Raw genomic sequence first — 10,975 nt, 5'->3', positions numbered from 1 at the left:
AACCCAGGGTAGGGAGAAGTTATTTTACTTAACTTAGAAGTGAGGAGGGGGGGGGGGCGCTAAGAAAAAAACAACCTATTCAAATTATATATTTATTTACCTAACTCCCAAGTTTTAGGTTTGGGGGTCTAAAATAATTTAACAGGAGCCATTAGAGAAAGACAAGGACTGGTGCAACCTGCTAAATGACTAAAAAGGCTGAATCTAAAGTGAGATTCAGCAAGTGCAGCAAGTTAATGCTTCCTAAGTCCCCCAACTAATTAATAAAAATCATGGTATTTATACTAAATTGGAATAATAGAAAATCATAAACTTGAATATAATGAATAGAATACTTAGGGTATGAACTTTACCCGTATCTTAGTACCACACATAGAGGTTAGATTATGCACTTCAGGATCCAACGAGAATGAATGTTACGAAAGTTAAAGATTGTTTTGATGATTGAACACGTGGGCATATGCAACTATTCCATGCATTGACATTCAATATTGAAACATCTATTCCATGTATTGACATTCAATAATAAAACATCTATTCCATGCATTGACATTGAATAATGAAACAGCTATTCGATGTATTGACATTGAATAATAAAACATCTATTCCATGTTTTGACATTCAACAATAAAACATCTATTCCATGTATTGACATTCAATAATAAAACATTTATTCCATGTATTGACTTTCAATAATAAAACATCTAGTCTATGCATTGACATTCAATAATAAAACATTTATTCCATGTATTGACATTCAACAATAAAACATCTATTCCATGTTTTGACATTCAATAATAAAACATCTATTCCATTTATTGACTTTCAATAATAAAACATCTATTCCATGTATTGACATTCAATAATAAAACTTCTATTCCATGTATTGACATTCAATAATAAAACATCTATTCCATGTATTGACATTCAATAATAAAACATCTATTCTATGTATTGACATTCAATAATAAAACATCTATTCCATGTATTGACATTCAATAATAAAACTTCTATTCCATGTATTGACATTCAATAATAAAACTTCTATTCTATGTATTGATCTATTCTATGTATTGACATTCAATAATGAAACAGTTATTCCATGTATTGACATTCAATAATAAAACATCTATTCCATGTATTGACATTCAATAATAAAACATCTATTCTATGTATTGATCTATTCTATGTATTGACATTCAATAATGAAACAGTTATTCCATGTATTGACATTCAATAATAAAACATCTATTCCATGTATTGACATTCAATAATAAAACATCTATTTCATGTATTGACATTCAATAATAAAACATCTTTTCCATGTATTGATAGTCAAGAATAAAACATCTATTCCATGTATTGACAATCAATAATAAAACATTTATTCTATGTATTGACATTCAATAATAAAACATCTATTCCATGTATTGAATTTCAATAATAAAACAGTTATTCCATGTATTGACATTCAATAATAAAACATCTATTCCATGTATTGACTTTTAATAATAAAACATCTATTCCATTTATTGACTTTCAATGATAAAACAGCTTTTCTATGGATTGACATTCAATAATGAAACAGCTATTGTCATTTAATAATAATGAAATCGGGTATTTCATGCAATGGTGTTCAATAGGATACATTTTTCAATGTAGTGTGTGTTATTTCCCCCTGATTACAGGGGGCGCATAATACATTGCGGTCCTCAATTTATTGCGCCATTATAAGGATTTACTATTAATGCCAGCTAAGAATTTTTTAAAAGTCAATTGTAATTTCTTACAAATTCATTGATTAAATTCATTGGTCAGTTTTTAAATGGAGGCAGGAAATAGACAATAAGTTAATGGTGCAGGGTTTTCAACACTCTCGTTTCAAGTCAGCATTTCACAAATTTTATGGTCGTAATAACGATTTAATTCATCAATACAACCTGTCATTGGGTAAAATGCTGTCTAACATGTTTCATACCAATTGAGGTCGTTCTTTACACACTGATTTTGACTCGAGATATAAGGCTCACAGTGGGTGTGACCGGTTGACAGGGGGTGGTTACTCCTAGACACCTTATCCCACCTCTGGTATGACCAGGAGTCGGGTGGCCAGAAGGATCTTTTTCGCATGCATGTACCTTATACGAGTAGTCGTCTCGGTTTTGTTGATAATTTTTTATGTAATCTTGCATATGTTGACCGATGATGTCATAGGGAACTTCTGACGTACAATAGATGGGAGACATTTCCTGAAAGTACTCCTGGGGGTCATGTTGGGATGCTGAAAATGCTCTGGACTAACATCTACCTCCGCCATTTTAGAAGTTTCCTGCTATCACCGCCTGGAGGATTCCCATCTCCGTCATTTGTATCTGAGGTGTCGTGAATCAACAAAGGCACTTCATTTTGTATTGAAATGCATATTGTTACTCTCTCTCATCTCCACCACCTGATAGTCTTGAGTCTTTTAATAGCGTGTTGTTTCCCAAATCTTTTTGGCCCTTTTGACGCCATATCGCCTCCCACTTTTCTTTGCCATTATGATGTTTAGTCAACCAGCGCGTGTCAATAGAATCTGTGAAACTAGTATTTCGTTTGTCATAACGTTGAGTCGTTAGTTTGTCGTTAATATATATGTTCAATTAAATATCTACGTATGAAGCAGATGTGGAAGACTTTGTGGTTTCTTTTTATTTCAAGTTCAACGGGATATATCAAATCAACATATAAATAAAAATGGTTATTATCAATTGAGAAAACGTCAATGTATCTAGATGTCGAGTTGCCAAATGGTCGTCTATCATACGTTTTGATGCTGTTGGTTTGAGAAAAGTTTGCGATTCCAAATTTACTAAAAGTTCCTTAGAATGTTTTAGAATCCACATTTGATTTACAACACTTCTGGCATATGCCGTGGCACAATGTGTTTTGAAGTTTCTCCTTCACAGCAGTTAATAATTTCGTGAGGAGCAAAGATAGAGGCTTGATAGAACATTTAATGGATCCAGTAACGAATTTGTTTGTAAGGATTTTTGTGAAGTTTAGGAATCCAGATAGGTACAGTAAATCATATTATTTCATCGTATTGATTGGGATATTAAGTGTGTTTAAGACTGAAGCATGATTTTGAAGAATTTCATCTTTTAAAAGGGAAGTTAAGTACGATTACCAAAGTGTATATTAATGCAAATTTCGTTTAAAATACTAGTACTTTGTAAAAATGAGCTTGACAAACAAAGACAATGTTGTTACAAGTTTTGGTGGAATCAATATATATTCTTCATGTAACCTGTCTAATTCCTTTATCACTTCTGGTTTACTAAAAACAGAAGGATAGATGGTACGCACTTTTGATTTGATGTGTTGAACACGTGATTTTAACATTCCTCCTCTACTTTTGATCCCTTCTGACAAGGTGTTTAGCTTTTCCTTTTCATATTTAGCCCATCATCTGGCATACTTTTCGACAGAATTCATAATAGAGACGAAGTTCTCTTGCCACTATTGAGAAAGACCGGTGTTGTCGGAATTAATACCTTTCAAACGGTATCTGTTCCTGTATTAGTAAATTAAAGCTTAAGGAATTGACGGCATAATTCAGAAGGATTACCACCCATAACTCTCGATGGTTTAAAGAGTCTGTGATGGGCAACATCCATAATCCTAGAATCCAGTCTGTATTATGGTGTTGCAAAATTCAAGTACAGACTAGGTTTGGCTTCTTCAAATAAAGTATTCAAAACTATCAATGGTATAGAGTGAAGTTTTGTGCAAAGAGTATGTGTCTTTTGACGTAAGGTAAATGTTAATCAAGTGTGAGCAACAGTTATATCAATCGCTCTTTTCGCTATCGCAATCAGATGTTATTGGAACATATGCATGAAACCAGGTGGGGGTCCGTTTGGTTTTTTTCTGAAATAGCCTAATGCACCAACTGTACATGAAAGGTGAAGATATTTAAGTGATCAGGATGAAACACAAATGTTCTTCCTGCAAACAACTTTGTTCTTTATTCCAAATATGTTAACTATCTGTTAAATACACAGAAATAATTAAGTTAAGGGCTTCCATCATCATCAACTCCGTCTCTCTATGTGGAGAATTGGGTCTTGAATAATTTATCTCCATTTTGTTCTGTCTTTGACTTTCCTGTTGGCTTCAACCTATGACCGCATCCCGGCTGTTTTCTTCGTCTTTCCACAGTTCTTCTCCATGTTTTCTTCGGTGTCCTTTGCCCTTCGGATGTCCAGCTTAGGGCTATTCTGGCATGGCTATTCGTTATCACTCTTACTACATGCCCTATATATTTCGAGCTCCTTGTTTTAGTGATGCTTCAGATATTGTTCATGTCAACTGGTTAATTCTCTCGTTTTTTCATTTGTAATTTTCACATTGAATATTTTCTTATCTTTTTGATACACTTGTGGAGGAAGTTATCGAGTAATTTTTCGTCTCCTTTGGCCATCCTCCAGTTCTAAGACACTCATTGTACTTTCATTATATGCAGTTTCCCACTGGATCTCTTTATCGACGTTTGTTGATTGTTCTTCAAGAATAATGAATCCATTTTTTTTTTATTCTTTCCTGAATTTCTCTTTCGCTTCTTTTGATTTCGGCTTGCACAAATCATATCTGGTTGAGTTTAATGAAAAGTGAAGATAACGAACAGTGATCAACTTCAAAACTCCTATAAACAATACAAAATAAGAGAGTTGTGCAAACACAGACCTCTGGATATATCAAAGGTGGGATCAATTGTCTAGGAGGAGTAAGCATCCCCTGTTGACCGGTCACAACCGCCGTGAGCCCTATATCTTGATCAGGTAAACGGAGTTATCCGCAGTCAAAATTAGTGTGCCAAAAACTGTCTAACAATCGGTATGAAACACGTCAGACAGTATTTGACCAAATGATACATGTAGGTCGTATTGGCAAACTAGATTGTTATAATGACCATAGAAATGGCGAAATGCTGACTTTAAAGGAGACCGTTGAAACCACTCCACCATCATCTTTGTCAGTAGCCTGCCTCGATTTAAAAACTGGTCATTCGCAGAACAAACTCTTGCGTATCGAATCAGTTGTTTGTCTGTTTGTTTTGCTATTTTCCGCCACACTCAACAATTTTTCAGTTATCTGATGGCGCCCAGTTTTTATTGGTGGAAGAGAGAACCCAGATACAATGGACTTGGGCTGACACCACCGACCTTCCGAAAGTAAACTGGGAAACTTTCTCACTTACCAACGCGAGTGGGATTCGAACCCACGCCGACCAGAGGTGAGAGGCCGTGTGATTTTGAACGCGATGCTCTAACCACTCGGCCACGGTGGCCCTTAGAATCAGTTGAGACATGTAAACACCATATGCAGGATATAATGGAATATTGCTACATAAATGTGGAAAGTTGACGAATGAGAATTGATTGATTGAATATTGTTTAACGTCCCTCTCGAGAATATTTCACTCATATGGAGACGTCACCACTGCCGGTGAAGGGCTGCAAAATTTAGGCCTATGCTCGGCGCTTATGGCTTTGAACAGGGAGGGATCTTTATCGTGTTACACCTGCTGTGACACGGGACCTCGATTTTTGCGGTCTCATCCGAAGGACCGCCCCATTTAGTCGCCTTCTACGACAAGCAAGGGGTACTGAGGACTTATTCTAACCCGGATCCCCACGGGAAGAAGCTGAAATCATCCTGCTTTTCATAAAGTTGAGTTGTCAGTTTGCCATTAATATCTATTTTCAATTTCTTTGAAACATTAGTTGTCATGCCTATTGCAACTCCATTGCAATGATGTTCGTCCTCCCTGCCTGAGTATATGATTGTTTCTTCTATTGATGTTTTGACCTTTCCAGACTTGTCTGCGCACGCTTATTCCCAAGATATCAAGACCATATCTTTGTATTTTCCTCATGACCTTATCCGCCTTTCCAATAGCAAACATAGTTCTTACATTGCATGTTTCTATTGGTCATATTGACTTCAGAGCGGCTAGCAAATCTTTCAGTACGTATGTTTGCTTAATTCGGCAATTTTCAACAGATTCCGGTACCCTACACCTAACTTTCTCGGATGTATGACGTAAATTGATATTCAGCTACGCCTAACATTTGTAAGGCGGTCGTCTATTTCCTATTCTCCCGGCAAAATTGCCGCTTTGAGAATGTAATTAAAATGGATTTTCAAAAATGAATTTATCGAGTTTGCCTTTGAAACCTGTCCTCTATTTCGAGAAAAAAAACCATAATTCTCAAAGAGAAACAATTACAAAGATTGAGAGTGCTAAATGATGGAAAGGACTGCATTTCGGTAGAGCTGTCAGTAGTTTCAGTCGATCAGTGACGTTAAACATGTACACTGGTATACATACCATGGCGGAAAACATCATGCACCCAATGTTAGATGGAATCGGCCGAGATGATCCGAGTGGGTTTGTTCTAGGGTCTTACTTCTGATATCATCTCCATCGATGTGACAACAAATAATGAAACGATTTCAGCTTCTCCATCGTCAGCTTCCCATATTTATGTAGCAATATTCCATTATCACCAGCATATAGTGTTTATATCTCTCATCTGATTCGATACGAAAGAGCTTGCTTTGCGTACAATCAGTTTCTAAATCGAGGCAGGCTACTGATAAACAAGTTCATGTTACAGAGGTTTCAACAATGTCGTTTAAAGCCAGAATTTCGCAAATTCTATGGTCGTTATAATGATTTACTTTGCCAGTACAACCTGTCATTGAGTTAAATGCTGTCTGACGTGTTTCATATGAATTGTTAGGCCGTTCTTGGCACACTGATTCTGACTACATATTATTCCGTTTACCTGATCAAGATATCGGGCTTACGGTAGGTGTGGTCGGTCGATAGGAGATGCTTACTCCTACTAGGCAACTGATCCCACCACTTGTATATCCAGGGGTCCGTATTTGCCCATCTCTCTATTTTGTTTTCCTTATATTCACCTTTTTTTTTTTACCAGGGGGTGTCTGAAAGCTGGACAACCCGTTCTTGTTTGATTAGCTGTATTATCCATAATTTTCGTAATCCACTAGTACTGGTTTTCAAGAGTGTGGGGTGAATGGCCCCTACTCCTAAACTGCTACCTATAAGAATCGGGGTTTTTTCTGTCAGGGGTGCCTTGCCATAAATGATTGCATTATCTGTGCTCATGAACTCCATATGTCCCAATTTTCTGCCTGATTTTACTCCCTCAGCCTTTAATTTTCCAAAACCATCCACAAGATGACCCATGGCTGACAACTAGGATTGCAGGCGCCAGGGCATATCCACACACCGAGAGGTCATGCATGCCGTGCATTTAGGGGTTTGGTTTCTTTCAAGACCTTGTGGTTCTGCTTGGGATCGTAAGGGACATAACTTCCATTTGCTAACTCGAGAAGAGTTCTCATGTCTGGGTCGCATAGGTCTGACTGTGGAGAGGCTTTACCTGGCAGATAAGACTTAATCATTCTGCTACTTTTTCGCAGAGAACTGCTAGTCAGGTGTGGTGCTGAAAGCGAGAGTCACAGACTGTACGCACCGCGCAACTTAGCAGACTATTTAAATATATCCATAGAGGGGCTTCCATATCGAGATGTAATTTTTGGTGTGAAATTACATCTCAAATTCACAAATTTAGACTTTATAATTGTTACTGATAAACACAGTAAGAATACTACCCATATCTTTATTGCGACCAATCTTGTTTGAACCCATGATAAGGCAAAGCCATCTGAGATTGGAGCTACCTTAATGAACAGCACTGTGATTTTTTACTTTCACTTTGTCCGCAAAGGAACGAGTGGTCTGACCAGAAAAATGTGGATTCCAAATTTTCACAAAACCCTTACAAACAGATATACATTGCAAGATCTAATACATGATTAATGAAAGGCGAAGATAATGAACAGTGATCAAGCTCATAACTCCTATAAGCAACACCAAATAGAGAGTTGGGCAAACATGGACCCCTGGACACACCAGAGGTGGGATCAGGTGCCTAGGAGGAGTAAACATCCCCTGTCGACCGGTCTAATTAAATTTTTTAATTAAAATCATATCTTCTTTGGCATATACACTGAAGAAGTATGACGGTCATAGAAGATATGATTTTAATTAGACTCAGTAAATGGTTTACCAATCCCATCTACGCTTTTTTCACAAAAATATGAACTGCTGTGATTGAGAAACTTCAAACGTATTGTGCCACATCATATACGAGACGTGTTGTAAATCAAGTGTGGATTCTCAAAGATTCTAAAGAATTTTTAGCAAAGAAAACATATTTTTTTTTCCAAAATGAACAGCATCAAAACGTACAACTTTTCAACAATATATACCACCACTTCTTACGATAAATTAAAGGGTAGATTTTTTTTACATCATAAACAGCTGCATCCTTATTAAAATGGAACTCGGAAATATTCATATCTTGTGATAAATTGTCCAGAAAATTACTTTGTTAAACACCACTCTAATTCTACGCACAAGTACTCTGAAGTTGAGATTTAAGAATTGCTAGAGTTTCTCATTATCAATATCTCTGTAGTCTTGAATGATCGTGTCTTCCAAAAAATTGTTGAAATTCTCACGGGTACGAAGTTTGCTCCTTCATTAGCTGACCTGTTTTTGTATTCTTATGATGCAGATTTTTTCCCCCAAAAGCTTCTACACAAGAAGAAAAAATATCTTTCTGAGGCCTTCACCTCGACTTTTACAGTAGATACATCGACGACATTTTAGCTATCAACAATATTCAATTTACTACCTAGAGATTCATTGATATTTAAATTTCCCAGTAAATAAACATCTTCGCACGTTGGTTGTTGTGGGGAATTGTTAACAACTTCGATGGAAACACATGCCATTAAAACTAATGTTCTTTAATTTATACCCGTATAATTTGAAATCAAACGTCTGTGCACGTTTAAGTTTCTTTTACGTAGTGGTCTGTAAGACAGATTTATATTGTTGACATATTACCCAGTAACATTCGGAGTTCCCGGCGAGCTCGGAGAAGTCCAAAAAGATACGATTAATCCAATAAGAGATGCGGTCATAATATTTAGTTGCTCTTTAGTAGGAGCGACATAGTGACGTGCTATTTTACACCATCTTGCTTAAATTATAAACTATTATTCCCAATTTTGATGGAATAGACAAATTTACTTGAAAAGAAAATAACATCTTTGTTACGATCTACATGTAAACCTGAACAAAAATTCCAGGATGCATTAATCAATTGTGCAAATCTAGGGTATCAAATGCTGCTGATTTGAAAATAATAGTTTAATTCCCAGCGGATTTGTTCGTACATAGATGTAGACATATCACAAATTACTTTTTAAAATGAACCCTTTGAAGATACGCGCATTTATAGGAGAATAGTGATACACCAACTTTCCTATTAGAGTATGTGGCATAAAAGATGCATATTTCAGGCATATCAAATGGGCTTTGAATACACATCCGAAGGATATTATGTCTGGGTTGTTTTTTTTTATATTATGGCATGCATAAGTATCAACAATAACCTATAAAGTTTGCTGAAATAAAAGACATTTATTGCTAGCAGTTAAGCCGACAAGAAATTCTTATTGTATTCAGAAAGGGGCAGTTATATTTCATGTACTACCGATGACAGTTTTAAACTTTTTAGTAAGATTTTGATATAATGTGTTCATGCTAAACTAACCATAAACCATGAGTGAGGGAGGGCTGTTACGGTGTTTTGCATCACTGGTCATGCCAAGGAGTTGAAACTGGTAACTAAATATGTTTTCTGATATGAAAATAAATCCTTGCCAGCTAATAAAGCTGAGAGAAAATTGAATTGAAACCAAGTAACCTGTTTCTTGTCGCTGGTTATCAGTTTCTATAGCCTTTATTCCCTGAAGTAGCTGGTTACCAGTAACTAGGTTTTCTCACTTTAAGTACCTGGTTACTAGTAGTTAGGTTTTCTCATTTGAAGTAGTTGGTTACCAGTAGCTAGGTTTTTTCATTTGAAGTAGTTGGTTACCCGTAGCTAGGTTTTCTTATTTTAAGTAGCTGGTTACCAGTAACTACCTTTACCAATCTGTTTTAGGAAGAGTTGGGTAAAAAAAATTTTTTAAAAAAGAGCAGATATTTTCTTACGAGGTAGTAAAAAGTATTCAACTTGATAAAATTTTAAAACAAAATAGGAATTTTTGAAATTATATTGATAATTTTCCTAACATTAGTTTGATTTGAATTTCTGCCTTGATAATTTCATGCCAAATATATATGTAGTAAGGTACACATAAACCACGAACAATTAAAATTTTGTAGGTTACATCCTTGTAGCATTCTTGCTGTACCACACTTCTTCTCAATTATCTAAAAATCCATCGAAGATGGGCAGTATGGACTGTTTTAGGCTTTGTGCATTATAAATAAAAATATTTCATCGGGTACTTACACAAACAGGCCTATACTTCCACTGGCATCCAGACTGTTAACTCGAGGATGAATCGAACGTATCTAGTAATCCTAAAACGTCACAAATATGACTTATTAACCTTATCCGATCATACCTGGGTCCAACCTACATGCAATCGATTAATTGATTGTATATTCTTTATCGTCCCTCTCGAGAATTTTTCACTCGTGGAGATGTCACTATTGGCGATGAAGGGCTGCAAAATTTAGGCCTATGCTCGGCGCTTATGGCCATTGAGCAGGGAGGGATCTTTATCGTGTCACACCTGCTATGACACGGGGCTTGAGTTTTTGCAGTCTCAGCGGTTACGACCTTTGAACAGGAAGGGATCTTTATTATGCCACACCTGCTGTGACACAAGGCCTCGGTTTTTTGTGGTCTCATCCGAATGACATCTAGAAGTTTACGTCACAGTAATGGTTGTAAACAGTGTAGGCGTGTCTTATTTATTAGTTTTTGTGGGGCATTGTTTGAAAAAGAGGCTTTACAGGAATAGCTGAAAA

This window comes from Ostrea edulis, chromosome 5 (genome assembly GCF_947568905.1).
Source record: "Ostrea edulis chromosome 5, xbOstEdul1.1, whole genome shotgun sequence".
Taxonomy (NCBI): Eukaryota; Metazoa; Mollusca; class Bivalvia; order Ostreida; family Ostreidae; genus Ostrea; species Ostrea edulis.
Note: the sequence above shows the minus strand (reverse complement) of the source record.